The sequence below is a fragment of the Triticum urartu genome, chromosome 7 (genome assembly GCF_003073215.2).
Source record: "Triticum urartu cultivar G1812 chromosome 7, Tu2.1, whole genome shotgun sequence".
NCBI classification, from domain to species: domain Eukaryota; kingdom Viridiplantae; phylum Streptophyta; class Magnoliopsida; order Poales; family Poaceae; genus Triticum; species Triticum urartu.
The window spans coordinates 715,953,300-715,973,027 of record NC_053028.1 but is presented as its reverse complement, the minus strand read 5'-3'; the positions used below and the strand labels follow the sequence as shown (position 1 = coordinate 715,973,027).

The window sequence follows — 19,728 nt, the reverse complement described above, 5'->3', positions numbered from 1 at the left end:
AAGGCATAAGCATATGTGGCTTTGAACCTTGCAACAGAGTAGTAATCATGCACATACTGTTGTATGTTCCCTGCTGGACCTGGGAGAGAAGTGATGAAAAACAAGGCATGAATGCATGGCAACCTAGTTATCTGCCATTGCCTACAACTGCAAGTTCTAGCTTCTAAATCCACTGGATATCTCCATTCCCTCTTCTCTTTATCCAAATATGATATCTCTGCTGCGGTACCCGAGCAAAGTGTCATGTTCATTTCCAAGCCTGTTGTCTTCTGCTTCAGTTCATTCATCACGGCAGGGATGATAATGTGGCCCATGAATTTTGCCTCAGCTATTCCTGCACGATAATGAAATTTCTGCATGTATTCTATCCTTATCCTGTCAAGCAAATCCACCACATAATGACCCTTTAGTTTCCGGATCGTTGAGTTGAAAGACTCTGTTAGATTATTGTGCACATAGTCAACTTTGCTCACTTCACTGAATTGGCTTCTGGCCCATAACTTGGAGTGCTGTGTTTCCAAGTATTCTTTCACTTTGGGATTCATGTATAACTGCCTCAAGTAGTAGTTGTGCTTCTTCACACTGCATGTCAAAGATGCTGGCCATAAATTGTCGGTATACACCTTTCCTTTGAATTTCTTCATGAAATTTGCAGCAAGGTGACGCATGCATTCCCTATGCTCTACTCCAGGGAACACATTGTCCATGGCCAGTTCTAAACCTTTGCAGGCATCTGTATGAATGACCAACCCATTGGGATGTGCAATAGCCCGGCGGAGATTATGCAAAAACCAAGTCCAGCTTTCCTCAGACTCTGTCTCCAGCACACCATAGGCAACTGGAAATACAAAACTATGTGCATCAACTGCACAAGCTGCTACTAACTGTCCTTTAAACCTTCCTGTGAGGAAAGTGGCATCAATTGCCAAATAAGGCCTGTAGCCTGCCAAAAAACCCCGGCGACAAGCCTCAAAGCAGACAAAAACCCTCCTAAAGCATTCCTTGGTCTTTGTCACTCCCCTGAATGTGTACTCCACGGTGTGGTGATCAATATCTACAATACTACCTGGGCTTGTCCTCTCCACTTCACCTTTGAATGAATACAACAATTGAAAACTTTCCTGCCAGTTACCATAAATAGAATCCATTGCATGTTGTTTACCATTGAACAACCTCATGTATGGTAATCTATCTTGAACTTATCTTTGATGTTCTTCTGCAATTCCTTTGGACCCACTTGCTGGTTTTCTTTCACCCACTTCTTTACTTCTTCTGCCACCCATCTTGACTTGGCTCTACTGATTGTATCCTTCCTAAGGGTTGATTCCTAGCATTTGTGCTTAAAAGGGTTCACTTTGACCTGAACATTAGTGCTATTCCGCATTTTAGATGCAAGCAGCCTCCATGGACAACCCTCAGTCGGACAGTGCACTCTGTAACGTACTTGATCGCTCTAGTCAACTTTGAAAGTACGTTCTACCTTGATGCAGTATGTCACAAGTGCATTTCTCCACTTATTCATGGATGCAAAAATTGTACCTTCTTCCATATGAGGGTTCAAAGGGTCCCATTCAACAGCTGCAAGGTCTTCGTCCTCACCCATCGCGTCATCATCCACACGGACTGCATTGTGAGCCTCATCTTGGTTTTCAGTCCGAGGTGCCCGTCGTAAATTCTGAATAACATCAGAATATAGCTTCTCTTCATCAACCCCAGAATTGTAGCCATCAGGCTCCACTTCAAGGGGGACCCTACTGTTGTTGCCCACACTTGTCGAGCCACCACGTCGCCGTGCACCAACTGAACTGTTCTGGCTAGAGATGCCATTACGACGACTTGGTTCTCCCTGAGATGTTGCACCCGTCATCCTAGGTCCAAATGCCTGCTCAAGCACATCAACTTGCAGCCTCACATGAAAATTATCTTCCTCTTTATGCCTAAAAAACATGGTAGCTAGCTCTTCATCATTACTAACTGTCACCCAATTCTTTTCCCCATCATAGTATTTGTATACCACTTCATCAAGCAAACCCCAAGGGTATTGGCTACAAATTACCTCCCCAAATTGTCTGAAACTCCAATTACTAGCCATTGGCAACCGATAATCAAAACCTCCTTGGTATTTCTTCTTATCCTTCGCATCGAACATGTACCGATCCCTTCTAATGTGCACCATGAAAGCAAACCGCAACTCCATCCTAACCGGCGAAAAACAGAGACGCAATCAGCACACTAATTGGGCAAACCTACTCGAATTGAGTGTTCAAATGCAGAACTAAGCTCAATCTAAACAAGAGGCGAGACTTACCCCTCGGGAACCCAGTCGTGGACGCGGCGGATCTCCGGCCCGATGCCTGCCTCGCCAAATACTCCGGGGTCGCCGCTGCTCATCATTTCGCCCTAGGGTTCTTCCTCCTAGTTCAAATAGCTCCAGCAGCCCCCCACCTTTGAGCGCTCCGGCCGGGCGCACGGAAGGAGGCCGTGCCGCGGATCGAGCAGGTGGCGGGCGCCCCACCCGTGGCGTCGCGAGAAGGTGGTGGGCGTCACAGGTAGCCGTGGAGCGTAGGCGCACGGAGGTAGCGGTGGAGCAGGCCGTGCAGCTGGTGGCGGGGCAGGTGCTGGCCGCGCCGCAGGTGGCGGCGGCGGCGGCGCAGGACAGCCGGCCGGGCGGATGGGTGTGAGCTAGAATGATTTGGGGATTTAGTTGCACAGGCCTACATGTCAGCTCCGGACCCACGTCCACGCGGTCCCACGTGTAAGCTCCGGACCCACAATCACTAACGCCGGCGGACGGAATGGACTCAAATATGGCCGTTTGGCCTCGTCATAGTTGCTGTGCTCGGACTAGGGGCAAAACTGAGGACAATTCGCATCTGAGGGCAAAACTGAGCACATGGACACCACTGAGGGTAAAAGGATAATTATCCCTTGATTTTATCTCCTGCTTTTCATCCATATATACTGCATGATGACCAGATATATTATGTACCTTCCTAGTGCATGTTGCCAAATATTTGTCTTCTTACTTGTTCTTCTAGGTTTTCTCGAGTTTAACTTACCTAGAGTATCATGTAACCAATTTTGTGTTTTTCTTTCCGTGAAGAAACCTTATCATCTTCTATCGTGGATGCACAAGGATTTGAGTCTGTGTACAAAATGAGAAGAAGCACCTTCAGTTATGTCTGCAGCTTGGTGAGGATCCCAATTTTCGAAGATATGTTGGCAAGGGAGCCCACCTTTGTCGATGGGAGAGTGTTGTCTTTACAAGACAGAGTGGCTGTCGCTCTGAGAATGCTTAACTCTGGTGGCTCTCCGGTTACCGTAGGATCCTCTCTTGGTGTGAACAAGTCAACTGTCTCGCTGGTAACTCAGGCGTTTGTTGAGGCTATGTGGGACCGAGCAATGCACCACTGCAGCTGCCTGGCTCCACGAAAATGGAGAAGATCAAGCACATGTTTGACAAGATCCACGGCCTGCCAAACTGCTGTGGTGTTGTACATACGGATCGCATAACGTTCGGATCACAAAACCGTGACCATGAGGAGAATGATGTTGTGGTAGTCCAATCCGTCGTTGATCCAGATATGAAGTTTACAGAGATTTGGCTGGACTATGATATCTTGGAGGACTACGAGAGGGGTGGTTGGCTGAATGGCAGTAACCTGAAATTATCAGATGGCTCGGATGTTGGGGAATACATCATTGGTGATGCAGGATACCCTCTTTGTCCCTGGCTCCTGACACCTTACCAGTTTGAGAATGATGACCTGCCATGCTCAGACTCCAAAGTGGAGTTCAACAGGAGACATTCTACAGCTACAGCTATCACTTTTAGGGCGTTGGCAAGGTTGAAAGGCACGTGGAAGTGCCTGCAGGGAGAAGGCTGGCATCCAAATAATAAACGTGTGATGAACCGGACAATCAACACGTGCTGCCAGTTGCATAACATAGTGATAGACATGGAGGAGCTGAAGGAGGATAAGGAAGAGGAGGTGATGGAGGAGCAGGAGGAGAATTACAGGAAGCAAGTGCGACAAGTAGCAGACGAGGACGCCATCAGGGTGAGGGATGCATTGTCCCAGCACTTGATCGAATCTGGAGGTAAAATAACACAAATTTTAATTTACTTGTTCGAATTAATGCTTTATTTCAGTTATCCCATCCTATCCTATTGATTCCATGTTAATATCTCTTCTTGGTTAGTCCACACAATGGCTGCAGAGGAGGAGCAACAAGCAGCAGTAGTTGCATCTGGTTCAGGAGATGGAAACAAGGAACAAGAAACACTTGGACGGTTAAGAGCAGATCGAGGAAAGGAGAAGGTGCTTGCTAGCTAGCTAGCTAGCTAGGGAGATCATATACTAGATCATTATGTCCAGTGAATCAATTTGGTAATTATTTTCAAAGTTTTAAATAGCGCGCTAAGCCTCTTAGCGGCAGACCTCTTCTAAATGCTATAGCGATGCTATAGCGAGCTATTTAAAATGTTTGCTCATATGTTTGGATAAAATACCCTTAGCGCAGAACCTCTTCTAAATGCTATAGCGTGCTATAGCGGAGCTATAGCGGGCTATTTAAAACCATGTTATTTTTCCTCTGCTATTAGTTGTGCTTCAAGTCGTAGTTCTCTTGTTAGTTCCTTCTTCTTCTATGGTGCTAATTAAGTTATGTCACTGGGTACCATTATATCCTTTGGTGATACGTTAATCTACATAGATAGAAACTAAGATGGCCGATGCTTGCACCTGTTAGCAGCACGCTAAGGAAATAATTACCTATTAACTGACTGGCTCTTCTGTGTAATTCCCTTTCTGTACTGGAAATTGTTTTGATTGTTCATTTGTTCAATAGCACGCACGATTTGGATAGTTAATTGGAAGCTATACTTGACAAAACACTAGCTTTAACCCAGCTCGGGTGTATGCTTGCAGTCATATATAGCATCTAACCTAGCAATGGAGAAAAGACTAAAGTTTGATCAACTCGACTTTCTTCTTGCTGTCATATATTTGGCGAATACAATTGTTTTATGTATATTTATACTGTTGGCAGTAAGTGTTTGTGATTGAGAAAACGGCTAAAATGACAATCTGCATGGGGGCAGAGTATTTGGTGATTCATATTCTTTCAGCCGATTTTGCTGTAAACCTTAAGAATCTGTGAACGTAATGGCAGTGAGTTAGTCTTGTAGTGAGTGAGTTATCAATCTTCATTTTTCATGATTCTCAAGTAATGTCAGTAATGTCTTCAGGGCGAAAAGTTGATACTCAATTCCCCTGTATCCCGCATATTAAAGTTAATTCTTGAAAAAAGAAGGGTCGCGCTAACTGCCACACGTGTGGTGCGAAGGGAGACGCACCACACGTCTCTAATGTAAACAGATTGCCATCTCATCGCATGCATGCATGTAGGAATCTTTTTGAATTTTTAGTTTTTAAAATGTTTTATCTCTTAAACGGAAAATCCGATTGAAAATCCGTTTTTACCATTAAATCCCTCGCGATGAGATCTTCGAAACTAGATCCCATGTTGATATGTTTTGATGAATTTTTTTTTGGATTAAGAGTTGCCATGTCTATTGCATATGAATTGCCATGATGTTTACACTGAAGTTGCCATGATATGTTTCAGCTATTTTCTTCTACATTTAAAAGTAAATTTTGACATTTATAAAACGGGGAATTAAGAAACTAGACTTGCCATGAACCATAAACTAAAATTGTCATGATACATGCACGTAAAATTGCCACGGTTCATACAAAAAATAATTTTCATGGTCAAAGTACTGGAGTTGCCATCATCAAAATACTAAAATTGCCATGATCTACAAACTAAAATTGCCACATGGCAACTTTAGTTTAAGCCATATGGCAACTGCAGTGTAAACATCGTGGCAACTTCTGGCAAAAAAAATTGTCGAAACATATCAACATGGGGTCTAGTTTTGAAGATCTCATCGAGACGGATTTAATGGTGAAAACAGATTTTTAGTTCGCTTTTTTATTTAGGAGATACAACATTTTTAAGCCGAAAACCAAAAAAAATTCTGCTGATGTCATCTATTCATACGTGTCAAAATGAGTGGTGATAGAGGTGTGTGGGTGATGTGCAAACGCCCACACGTGTGGGCGTTAACATTTGCGAAAAGAATGAAAGAGTTTGTTCTTTAGGAATGACACTCAGCACCTAGCTTTTAGCAATGTACATAAAAAGAATGACACGGATTCTCAACTGCTATTCTTTTAGGAATGACACTACTGCTTCATTTGGTACCCTCTTTTCCGCTACATGCTTAGCTTCATTCTAAGATGTTCTGCAAGTGTTGTGGTTTCCAAGTTCCCTGCTTGTCAAAAGTTTGTTCTTTCATTGTCGAGATATATAAAAGGCGATTCTTGTGATATGTCACTGATACCAATCAACACTGTTAAGATATTCAGAAAGCAATTAAACTGATAGACCTAGCTAGTAGAAATGTGGGCGTCCCTCGCTCGCTCTCGCGGGAGGCGGCGGGGGAACCCTAGCCCCCACCCCGCGCGCCGCCTCCTACACCATCCCCTCCCCTCGCCGCCGCCAGAATCCTGTTGTAGCACTACCCAACGTTTCAACTGTACTGGCATAAAGGTGCTAGCCTTATTAGTTATGAGGCAGCTGCAAATTCTACTCCCAATGGAAAGTGAAAATTCTTGATATGCTGTGTACTTCGTATTATTGGCAACAAGGCTTTTTTGTGTTGCAAACATGATGACAGGTGTTTGGGCATGATTCATTCATTCAGATTCGGTTACAGCAGCCGTTAGGAATGAATTTCAGAGAAGAGCATAGCTGAGTGCGGGAGATGACAGTAGTACCGTGTAGTGGTGTTTCCTGACAGTCCAAGGTCAACAGATTTGGCACTCACCTGTGGAAGAGAAGCTTTGTACCTTTGTCAACTGCAGAGTGATGATTGTGGGGGTGCACAGAGATGTGTACCTGTCAGGAGCTGAAACTCTAAAACTTCCGGAGAAATCGACACTTTAGTGCGCGCAGGTGGAAGTCTTCTAACGGCTCAGACTGCTACTTGTCGTCGGTTCATGCTATAGCACTCGTCTACGTTAGACTTCGTATTGTAGCCCTACCGTGTAAATCATACTTTATTGGTATTGGACCTGTATGTCATCATTGAAATGTGATAGGCCACCCCTTTAAGGGTTGAGCCAGTTCCCCCAAACCTACGTTTTACATGGTATCGAGCCTAACCTAGGTCCTCCACCTCCACCCCACCCGTCCCCGCCGCCGCACCAAAACCCTAAACCCTAGGGCTGCCGCTGCCGGCGCCATGACCGCTTCCGCTTCGGGCGCCGCCAGCTCCGGGTCTATCCCCGTGTCGCTTGCCGCCCTCCTCAACCTCCCACCTCGCCCCCTGGCTCCGTCAGTGCCTCAGTCCTTCAGCACCACCGCCGTCGGCTTCCTATTTTCAGCGCCGATCCCACAGTCACCGCCCGCGTGGTGATGATGATGATGTTCTACAGATGCAGGGCTTCACCTAAGCACCGCTACAGTATTATTGAGGTGGAGTATGGTGGAGGTGGGCACCATGGCTAAAAGATCAACAGATCAATTGTTGTGTCTCTAGGGTGCCCCTCTGCCCCCGTATATAAAGGAGCAAGGGGGGAGAGGCGGCCGGCCAGGAGGGGCGCGCCAGGAGGAGTCCTACTCCCACCGGGATTAGGAATCCCTCCCTTTTCCTTGTTGGATTAGGAGAGGAGAGGGAAGGAGAGAGAGGGGAAAAGGAAAGGGGGGGCGCCGCCCCCCTCCTTGTCCAATTCGGACTTGGGGGGGGGAGGCCCACGCGGCTGCCCCTTGGCCGCCTCTCCTCTTCCACCAATTGGGCCCATGAGGCCCAATAACCTCCGGGGGTTACGGTAACCCCCGGTACGCCGGTATATATCCGATAACCCCCCGAACCATTCCGGTGTCCGAATATAGTCGTCCGATATATCAATCTTCATGTCTCGACCATTTCGAGACTCCTCGTTATGTCCGTGATCACATCTGGGACTCCGAACAACCTTTGGTACATCAAAACATATAAACTCATAATATAACTTTCATCGAAACTTTAAGCATGCGGACCCTACGGGTTCGAGAACTATGTAGACATGACCGAGACACGTCTCCGGTCAATAACCAATAGCGGAACCTGGATGCTCATATTGGCTCCACACATATTCTATGAAGATCTTTATTGGTCAGACCGCATAACAACATACGTTGTTCCCTTTGTCATCGGTATGTTACTTGTCCGAGATTCGATCGTCGGTATCTCAATACCTAGTTCAATATCGTTACCGGCAAGTCTCTTTACTCGTTCTGTAATACATCATCCCGCAACTAACTCATTATTTGCAATGCTTGCAAGGCTTATAGTGATGTGCATTACCGAGTGGGCCCAGAGATACCTCTCCGACAATCAGAGTGACAAATCCTAATCTTGAAATACGCCAACCCAACAAGTACCTTCGGAGACACCTGTAGAGCACCTTTATAATCACCCAGTTACGTTGTGACGTTTGGTAGCACACAAAGTGTTCCTCCGGTAAACGGGAGTTGCATAATCTCATAGTCATAGGAACATGTATAAGTCATGAAGAAAGCAATTGCAACAAACTAAACAATCAAGTGCTATGCTAAAAGAATGGGTCAAGTCAATCACATCATTATCCTAATGATGTGATCCCGTTAATCAAATGACAACTCATGTCAATGGCTAGGAAACATAACCATCTTTGGTCAACGAGCTAGTCAAGTAGAGGCATACTAGTGACACTCTGTTTGTCTATGTATTCACACAAGTATTATGTTTCCGGTTAATACAATTCTAGCATGAATAATAAACATTTATCATGTTATAAGGAAATAAATAATAAGTTTATTCTTGCCTCTAGGGCATATTTCCTTCAGCTCGTCATTCTCACACTCCAGGACGCGTTGTGAGACTTCCCACACGTCTGCGCGAAGGCCAGCCGCCTGGGCCTCGCAAGACCCCATCAATTTGATGTAAAACTCGTAGATGTGGCGAGAGATGTCCTCTTGTCGCAACAGAAGCCCCTGCTCCGATTACAACCTGAGAATTGCACATTTTCCACTTAAGACCACTACGACGGCGCCAATATTCTTCCTCCGCTCGTAGTAACGCCTCGACCTGCCCCTCTAGAGCATATCGATGGGCCCATTCCTGCTCCGAGAAGACCCGAGCATCAGCCTGCGCATCAATCCTGGCTATCTCCGCGAGGATCGATGCTTTGTGCTCTTTTTCATTCCTCCCTAGGTTGGCACCCCACCCCTTGAGGCTAGCCCTGAGTCGTCCCCCGACCGCGTTCCAGAACTCCATCGGGCCCCACTGGGGCCCAACCTGATTAACGCGCGCCCACCATTTCTCTTTGAAGATCTCCTCAAAGCCTGGCACTTCAAACCAGGTCGTTTCGAAGAAAAAGCGAGGGCTACGTCGCAACCTATCCTCCCCCGAGGAGTAGACTAGCGGGACATGGTCAGAGCCAATGCGGGTCTCCGCAACCAATGTGCATAAAGGGTATCCCATTTCCCATTCCGGCGACATGAACACCCGAGCCAGCACCGAGCGGATCGGGACAAGTTGCTTGTTTGTCCATGTGAATCGCGCCCCCGTCCTGGCCACTTCCCTTAGGGCCATGGAGGCAATATCAGTATTAAACATGGACACCCGAGGCCAATTTATGTTACTGTTATTTTTGTCCGCTCCCGACCTGATCAGGTTAAAATCCCCCCCACCAGGATAGGGAGCGCCGCAGCAGTCACCGTGGTGACTTTCTCTTGGAGTTACCCCAAGAACTCCGCCGATCGAGAGTGATCGGCCGGTCCGTAGACCTGTATGACAACTAACTCGCGAAGCGATGCATGGATGCGAAAATGTGCAGCAATAAAGAACGTACGTACCAACATCCCAAGCGATAATATCATACAAGGCGCGGCTTAAACCCATCAACATGCCACCTGAGTGCCCAACCGCGGGTGCATACTGCCACTCAAAGCGCTCCAGCGGGTCTAGAGAAAGCAACTCGTGAAAACCGAAATCCGCCTTAATCGTTTCCTGAAGACCTACGATATCAACGTCCTCTTTGCGCATGTACTCCTTAAGTTGGGTATGCCACCCCGCGCGGCCGAGACCACGAATATTCCAAAATAAGGCTCGCTTCTAAATAACGCGGTTACGCAGCCGGACACCTCTCGAGGTGACTGCTTTTGCCACGCGCCTCACCTTTCCCCTGCAAGGCGAGGGAGAGGGCACTAGTAGAAAAAGGGTCAAACGTGAAGCACATTAGTGCCGATTTGATTTTGGCCCGGTACTAATGGTACCATTAGTGCCGGTTCGAACGGATTTGCACTAATGCCGGTTCGTGTTGAACCTTTAGTACCGGTTCGTGGCACGAACCGGTACTAAAGGGGTGGTGGCAGGCTGGCGTCAGGCCGGGGCCCCACGATCACCTTTAGGTACCGGTTCGTGCCATGAACCGGTACTAAAGGTCTAACCTTTAGTACCGGTTCGTGCCATGAACCGGTACTAAAGGGGTCTGACCTATAGTACCGGTTGGAGACACAAACCGGCACTATAGGGCAATTTTCAAACTTGAAAAAATCATAACTAAATCATCCTAATTCAGAAAAATACATATAATATATCAAAATTTGCAGAACAAAAAGATTGATCCGTTTCGACAATTTTTTAAAATCACAAAATTCCAAAGGGAAAATATAGTTTTTGGGCGTTTTAGACGTTTTTTTGGACGTTTTTAGCGTTTAGTGCTAGGGTTTAGATTTCAGCGTTTAGGGTTAGGTTTTATGGTCTAAACCCTTAGTTTTTACTGTTTAGCATGGAGTTTCCGACGTTTTAAGTCTCGGGTTTAGGGTTTAGGACAATTTTTGAAATGACAAATTGTAAAAGGAAAAAAAGATATGCTCTAATTTATGTTTTTTTGAATTTTGGTTAAATCTTGTCAAACCGGTCAAACAACTGATTCAAGAAATATAGAGTGTTACTAAATAATTACGCAATAATATTAGTGTTACTAAATAAGTATCTCAGTTTTTTTTGAATTTTGTTCAAATCTGGTCAAACTGTGGTCAAACTATGGTCAAACTACTTATTCAAGAAATATTAGTGTTACTACATAATTATTCAAGAATATTAGTGTTACTAAATAATTATTTCAATTTTTTGAATTTTGGTCAAATCTGGTCAAACTATGGTCAAACTGTGGTCAAACTATGGTCAAACTTATTCAAGAAATATTAGCATTACTAAATAATTACTGTTTTTTTAGAAATATAATAGTTTCAAACTCAAACGGTGAAATGTGTGACTTCATGCTCAAGCTAAACTCCTGAGGGTTAATAGGATTGACATCTTACTATTGTCAGGAAAACAACAAGTGCAGACTCGGAAACGAAGGAGAATAGAACCTAAAAGTTAAGCGTGCTCGGGCTGGAGTAGTGAGAGGGATGGGTGACCGATCGGGAAGTTAGATGATTTGGAATGAGTGATCCACACTTGAGCAGTTAAGAGAGGTGATTAGAGACTAAATCATCAAATAATTCAGAAAAATCAAAAAAAATCAAAAAAAATTTCCAAAATTTTCAAAAAAAAAGAAATAAAAAAAACCTTTAGTACCGGTTGGTAACACACTTTAGCGCCGGTTCGTGCCGAACCGGTACTAAAGGGGGGGGGGCCTTTAGTGCCCACACTTTAGTGCCGGTTCCATAACCGGCACTAAAGGCCCTTACAAACCGGTTTTAAAGCTCCGTTTTCTACTAGTGGGGGGCAACCCCTGTTGCCTGACCCCCCTCATCGTTGGTATGCCTCTGCTCCTCCTACTATGGTTGAGTGCGTTGTGAAGTGAGCGGTGTTCAATATCTAGCGACAGGGATGCCAGGGCGGTAGGTCCATATGGCGGTCCGCATGGTTTGCCTGTCGGCGAGCACCATCGCGATGGTGGTGGCTCCCCTTCCTGGTTGTGTGGGCGACGAGAGGTGTAGCGATGAATGGCTCGGACGTGCCCTCTGTCCTCACAGGGGCGATACCCAAATCCGGTGCTGGGGCTCTGAGGACTAACTGGGCTTGGCATCCCTTTTTCTGCTACTAATCATGTTCAGTTTCATTTTCGGTAGTTGACATTTTCTTCTGCTACTGCTACTAGTACTAGTAGATTGATCATACTAGTACAGAGTATCTCATTCTCAAAAGGTAAAAAAAACCTTGTTCTTTTGTATATGCCACTGATTCAGGAAGCAAACTGCTAGCAATGTACTGTAGATTTTTTGGCAAAACGTTACGTGTAGATTTTTGGAAACCAGCAAACCGGAATACATTGAAAGTGCTGCTCCTGTAGATTTTTGGAAATCATCTTTTTTATCCTTGGCTGTACGCCTTTGTCACTGAGAAAACGGTTGATAGCGTAGCTGCAGGGAGACATTATGTGTGGTTTATATTCTTTGAGTTACTTTGCTGTAACCTGAAGCCTTTATGCATTGAGCTGCACGAAGACAATTTTTGTGATCTCTATCCTTGACATTGAGTTGGCCACTGTACCCTAAAGGAAGGATTTGCAAACATGCATAATTGCAGTTTAGGCTTGACATGTGTTTGGCCCCAATTCAATTGTAGTCGTACTATACTTAGCCTGTAGATTGCCATGGAGGAGGGTGCTGGGCAGGCAATCAGAAGGAGAATTGCCAAGCAGTTGCAAGCCCGCAGATTTTCCGAACCTGGGTCTGGAAGTAAACTGGGCTAAGTGCTCCTGCATTTGAATTCGTTCAATTGATCAGGGTGCTCTGTTCAAGTGATACGGTGTTTAAGTGATCAGATTTGGTGTTCCCATTTTTTGCTCCTAGCAACATTGATCTTCTTACGGTGTTTAACTAAGTTCCCTGCATCCTACATATCAAAGTTTGTTCTGTCAGTCTCAAAAGGAAATTTCTTTGCTCTTTTATATATGCCTATTGATGTCACTCATAAGTGAGAATCATACCGTGAACTTATTCAGAAAGCAGTTAATCCCACACAACTGTCAGCAATGTGATAAGCAAAACATTACGGTTGTACTGATTGTTGGATCATATGGATGTGTAACGAATGTATGTTCAGTTTACAACACACTGTAAACGAGCGAAGAACGTCGTACCTCGTTGGAGGCGACGGTTGCGTGTTATATAGGCAGGGGCATCTCCCTGATAAGCATACAAAGTTGTTGGGATTACATCTTGAGGAACAAGGAATATCTAGAGAGATAGAGAGGTAAGAAGTTACAACAAGATGAACTCTATCTATCTAGCCGGGCCAGGTTCTGGCCGGTGCGCTCTATGGGCCTACTGCAATATGTTTAACACCCTCCCATAATCACGACTTGGACAAGTTGAGATTACGCTTAAATTCCTCAAAACTTCTTGTAGGCAAGGCCTTGGTAAATCCATCAGCAACTTGATCTTGAGAATGAATAAACCGAACATCCAATTTCTTGGCAGCAACCCTTTCTCTGACAAAGTGAAAGTCTATTTCGATATGTTTAGTTCGTGCATGAAAAACTGGATTAGCAGAAAGGTATGTAGCACCAAGATTATCACACCATAAGCATGGAGCTTGTTTGCAGCGTATGCCAAGCTCCTTAAGCAGAGACTGAACCTAGATAATTTCAGCAGTAGCATTTGCTAGTGCCTTGTATTCTGCTTCTGTGCTGGATCTAGACACAGTAGCTTGCTTTTTAGCACACCAAGAAATCAGATTTGGACCAAAGAACACAGCAAAGCCACCAGTTGATCGTCTATCATCTAGACAGCCTGCCCAATCAGAATCAGAGAATGCACTGACAAGTGTTGATGGTGACTTGCTGAAAGTTAGTCCAATACTCAAAGTATTTTTAACATATCTAAGTATGCGTTTGGCAGCTGTCAAGTGTACTGTAGTAGGTGCATGAAGGAACTGACATACTTTGTTCACAGCAAAAGAAATATCAGGCCTAGTCAAGGTTAAATATTGTAATGCACCAACCATACTTCTGTACCTGGTGCTATCCTCTTGGTTCAAGAGTTCTCCTTCTGATAAGGACAATTTTTCTGAGCTGGACAAAGGTGTCAATCCTGGCTTGCAACCTTTCAACCCTACTTTGGCTACAAGATCACTAGCATACTTTTCTTGAGTAAGATAGAGGTCATTTCCTGCTCTCTTTACTTCAATGCCAAGAAAATAATGCAGGTCTCCCAGATCCTTGAGAGCAAATTCAGAATTTAAATCTTTTAACAATCCTGTGACAGCCTCATCTGATGAACTTGTGACTATAATATCATCAACATATATAAGGGCAAATATGGAGGTATTTGACTTATTATAAATGAACAATGAGGTGTCAGATTTGGAAGGAGCCAAACCAAGTGCCTGAAGTTTTGAGCTCAACCTTGAATACCATGCTCTGGGGGCTTGTTTTAAACCATACAAGGCCTTATCAAGCTTGCAAATGTGAAGGGGTTTACTTTTGTCCTCAAACCCAGGAGGTTGTTGCATGAACACTTCCTCTTCCAGAACACCATGGAGAAACGCGTTCTGAACATCCAGCTAATGGAGACTCCATCCCCTAGACATGGCAATAGACAAAACAAGGCGAATAGTGGCAGCCTTTACAACCGGACTAAATGTGTCCTCATAGTCTAAGCCATACCTTTGTTTAAAACCTTTTGCAACTAGTCTGGCTTTGTAGCGATCAATAGTTCCATCAGACTTCTTCTTTACTCTGAAAACCCATTTACAATCTATCACATTTTTACCTTTTCCTTGATGTGCAGATACTAAATGCCTGGTTTTATTTTTGTGAAGCGCCATGCACTCTTCTTCCATGGCCTTTTTCCACCTTGGATCATTCAAAGCTTCTGCTACAGTATGTGGAACAGTATCTGCATCATGTGTGTTACAAGCATAGCCAAATTTTGCTATATGTTTGTAGTTTTTGGGTTGAATTACTCCCCTTTGAAGTCTGGTCCGAGCTGGCGAAGAGGCAGGCACAGAGGATCCGGTGCCTGGAACGGCTGCAAATCCCGAAGACGACCTGTCGGGTGCTGCAGGCGCGGGCGACGAGACGGGTGAAGGAAATATGCCCTAGAGGCAATAATAAAGTTATTATTTATTTCCTTATATCATGATAAATGTTTATTATTCATGCTAGAATTGTATTAACCGGAAACATAATACATGTGTGAATACATAGACAAAACTAAAAGTCACTAGTATGCCTCTACTTGACTAGCTCGTTAATCAAAGATGGTTATGTTTCCTAACCATAGACATGTGTTGTTATTTGATTAACGGGATCACATCATTAGGAGAATGATATGATTGACATGAACCATTCCATTAGCTTAGCACCCGATCATTTAGTATGTTGCTATTGCTTTCTCATGACTTATACATGTTCCTATGACTATGAGATTATGCAACTCCCGTTTGCCGGAGGAACACTTTGTGTGCTACCAAACGTCACAACGTAACTGGGTGATTATAAAGGAGCTCTACAGGTGTCTCCAAAGGTACATGTTGAGTTGGCGTATTTTGAGATTAGGATTTGTCACTCCGATTGTCGGAGAGGTATCTCTGGGCCCTCTCGGTAATGCACATCACATAAGCCTTGCAAGCATTGCAACTAATGAGTTGGTTGCGAGATGATGTATTACGAAACGAGTAAAGAGACTTGCCGGTAACGAGATTGAACTAGGTATTGAGATACCGACGATCGAATCTCGGGCAAGTGACATACCGATGACAAAGGGAACAACGTATGTTGTTATGCGGTCTGACCGATAAAGATCTTCGTAGAATATGTAGGAGCCAATATGAGCATCCAGGTTCCGCTATTGGTTATTGACCGGAGACGTGTCTCGGTCATGTCTACATTGTTCTCGAACCCGTAGGGTCCGCACGCTTAAGGTTTCGATGACAGTTATATTATGAGTTTATGAGTTTTGATGTACCGAAGGAGTTCGGAGTCCCGGATGAGATCGGGGACATGACGAGGAGTCTCGAAATGGTCGAGACGTAAAGATCGATATATTGGACGACTATATTCGGACATCGGAAAGGTTCCGAGTGGTTCGGGTATTTTTCGGAGTACCGGGGAGTTACGGGAATACGGGAGAAGAAGTATATGGGCCTTATTGGGCTTTAGGGGAGAGGGAGAGGCAGGCCGCGCGCCCTCCCAAGGCCTAGTCCGAATTGGACTAGGGGGAGGGGCTGCGCCCCCTCCTTCCTTCTCTTCCCTCTTCCCCTTCCTTGTCTCCTACTCCTACTACATGGAAGGACTCCTAGTTGGACTAGGAAAGGGGGAATCCTACTCCCGGTCCTCTCCTCCTCCACTCCTTTATAGAGAGGGCAGGGGGTACCCCATAGACACACAAGTTGATCCACGTGATCATATTCTTAACCGTGTGCGGTGCCCCCTTCCACCATAATCCTCGATAATATTGTAGCGGTGCTTAGGCGAAGCCCTACGATGGTAGTACATCAAGATCGTCACCACGCCGTCGTGCTGACGAAACTCTTCCCCGACACTTTGCTGGATCGGAGTCCGGGGATCGTCATCGAGCTGAACGTGTTCTAGAACTCGGAGGTGCCGTAGTTTCGGTGCTTGATCGGTCGGGCCGTGAAGACGTACGACTACATCAACCGCGTTGTCATAACGCTTCCGCTGTCGGTCTACAAGGGTACGTAGATCACACTCTCCCCTCGTTATTATGCATCACCATGATCTTGCGTGTGCGTAGGAATTTTTTTTGAAATTACTACGTTCCCCAACAACGGGATCTTCTGCGGCCAGAGAGCGTGAAGTACTGGAGGATGGCGGCACAGAAGATCCCGCAGCTGCGCTAGTCGCCACGTCCGGCTCATGATGGGGCGATGATGAGTGGGCCCCCGTAGATGCGGCGCGGGACTCCACGCCCGGATCCTGCCGAGACGCGCGCCGCGTGTAGTGACGCGGTTCGGGGCCGAACCGACCGGCCGCAGGCGGCGCGTGGTCCATCCACGCGGGCGCGCCGTGATTGGCTGGGCCGCTGCTGTCGTGGCGTGGCGCGGGACCGCGGCTGTCGTGGCGTGGCGCGGGGCTCGGTGCAGATTCGTCTATCCCGTCATGCTCGGATCCCGCGGCTGATGCGCCCTGATCCCGAGGCGGATCCGCCTCGATGGCGCCCAGGAGGCATAAAATGACAGTTTTGGCTGATTTCTTCATCATTTTTTGTCCCATTTTTTTCTGCTTCATCACAAAACTCATCACCACCATTAGTAGGAGAATTAGTCAATAATTGATCATTAGTAGTAAAACCATCCCCATTATCAAAACCGGTGAGATGAGATGGAAGAAGAAGGATTTCCTTTTGAAGGAGAGCGCCGGCGTTTGGGTGAAGATGTGCAAAGGGAAAAACAGTCTCGTCGAACACAACATCACAGGATATATAGACACGACCCGTGGATACATCAAGGCACTTGACACCTTTATGTTGTGGACTATAGCCTATGAAGACACATTGTTTTGACCGGAAAAGGAGCTTGCGATTGTTGTAGGGACGAAGATTTGGCCAGCACGCACAGCCAAACACTCAGAGGGATTTGTAATTGGGTTTGGTGTGAAGAAGGCGTTCTACCGGAGTTTCATTGTTGATGACTCTACTGGGAAGAATATTAATAAGATGAACTGCGGTGAGAAAGGCTTCATCCCAGAATTTTAATGGCATAGAGGCAGCTGCAAGAAGAGCTAGACCTACTTCAACGATATGCCTATGCTTACGCTCAGCAGACCCGTTCTGTTGGTGAGCATGAGGACACGATATGTGGTGAGATATGCCAATCTGTTGAAAGAAGGAATTGAGGTTTCTGTATTCCCCTCCCCAATCAGGTTGGATAGCTAGAATTTTGCAGTTGAACTTTCTTTCTACAAGTGCTTGAAAGTTGTGAAAAACTTGAAACACATCAGATCTCTTTTTGAGGAGATAAATCCACGTGTACTTACTAAAATCATCGATAAAGCTTACATAATAAGTGCGGCGCCCAATTGAGGTAGGCGCAGGACCCCAAACATCAGAGAAAATGAGTTCAAGAGGCTTGGTAGAAACACTTGTAGATATAGGATAAGCTAACTGGTGACTTTTAGCACGTTGGCATGAGTCACAAATAGTTTCACAATTACGCTCACCAACAAACGGGAGCTTATTCTTTCTAAGCAATTTCTCAATCAAAGGAAACGATGCATGTCCTAATCTATCGTGCCATCGTGTTGAAGACACTTTGGTGACACCATAGGCTTGTTTATTCAATCTCCTAAGCTCCGGAATCAACGGGTAAAGCCCTCGAACGCATCTACCTTGATAGAGGATTTTCCTCGTGACCTGATCCTTGATCAAAAAGAAAAACGGATGAAACTCAAGGAATACATGATTATCGAGAGCAATGCGATGAACGGAAAGGAGATTCTTTGATGCACTAGGGACATGCAAAAAGTTTCTGAGACGAATATTTTTGTGGGGAGTTTTTATTACTGAATGACCAAGATCACTAATGCTCATACCTTCTCCATTGGCGGTATGAACTTGGTCTTGCCCGCGATACTTCTCGCGCATGGTCACCTTCTCCAACTCCCCTGTGATGTGATCTGTCGCGCCGCTGTCCACGTATCAGTTCGTGTCGATGCCGTAGGAGCCGTCGGCTGCCCCCGCAACCTTCTCATCTTGGAAAGATTCTTCATCTTCCTCGTAGCGGTACCAGCAGTCCCACGCGGTGTGGCCTGGCTTGCCACAGATTTGGCAGCACGGGACGTCAGGAGCAGCTCGTGGACGGCCTCCGTGGCGACCCTTGTTGCTGTTGTTGTAGGGCCGACCGCCGCCGCCGTTGCCGTTGCGTGGAGGAGGGTTGCCATCGCCGCCTGATGGCTTGCCCTTGGTGCGCTGCGGCCCACGGTAGCGAGAAGAGCTGCCGCCTCCGCATCCGCCGCCATCGCGGCCGCGAGAGGTCGCGTTAGCAGAGGATTTGAAGCCTCCACCGGATCCTGCCGTGCTGTAAAGGGCGAGACGCTAATCGAAGTTACTCATCTGGGCGTAGAGATCGTCGATGCTGATGGGCTCGGTGCGGGCGTCGTTGGCGGAGACAAGAGGTTGGTACTCCATGTCGAGACCGGAGGTGATGTAGGAGATGAGCTCATCATCATCGATGGGCTTGCCAGCAGCTGCAAGCTCATCCACCAGAGACCTCATGTGGGCGAAGTAGGCGGCCACCGACTGCGTCCCCTTCTGCGCCGTGGAGAGCGTGACTCTGATGTTGTTGACGCGCGCCCTGGACTGCGACGAGAACATGTGGGCAAGTGCTGCCCAGAGCTCGTGCGGCGTGGCTATAGATGTGACCTGCACGAGGACTTCCTTGGTGAGATTATTGAGCAAGTATCCAAGTACCTGCTGCCCTTCTCTGAACCAGATCGGATAGAGAGGGTTGGGTGTTTGCTCCTCCTTCCCGTCCTTGTCCTTCGTGACGATGAACTTGGCGGGCTCCGGCATCGTCCCGTCGACGTAGCCGAAGTAACCAGCACCTCTCAGCTGCGGCGTCACCTGGGCACGCCACAGCACGTAGTTGGTGCGGGTAAGCTTCTCGGCGACCTGCCCCATGGAGGTGATCTGAACGGAGCTTGAGGAGGACGA

The 19,728-nt window shown here is 46.3% G+C and overlaps 2 pseudogenes; one reads left to right on the top strand and one right to left on the bottom strand.

Moving 5' to 3' along the window:
- Positions 1-2,893: 2,893 nt before the first annotated feature.
- On the top strand, positions 2,894-4,337 carry LOC125519622 (annotated as a pseudogene).
- Positions 4,338-19,112: 14,775 nt separating this feature from the next.
- LOC125526115 lies at positions 19,113-19,251 on the bottom strand (annotated as a pseudogene).
- Positions 19,252-19,728: the final 477 nt, after the last annotated feature.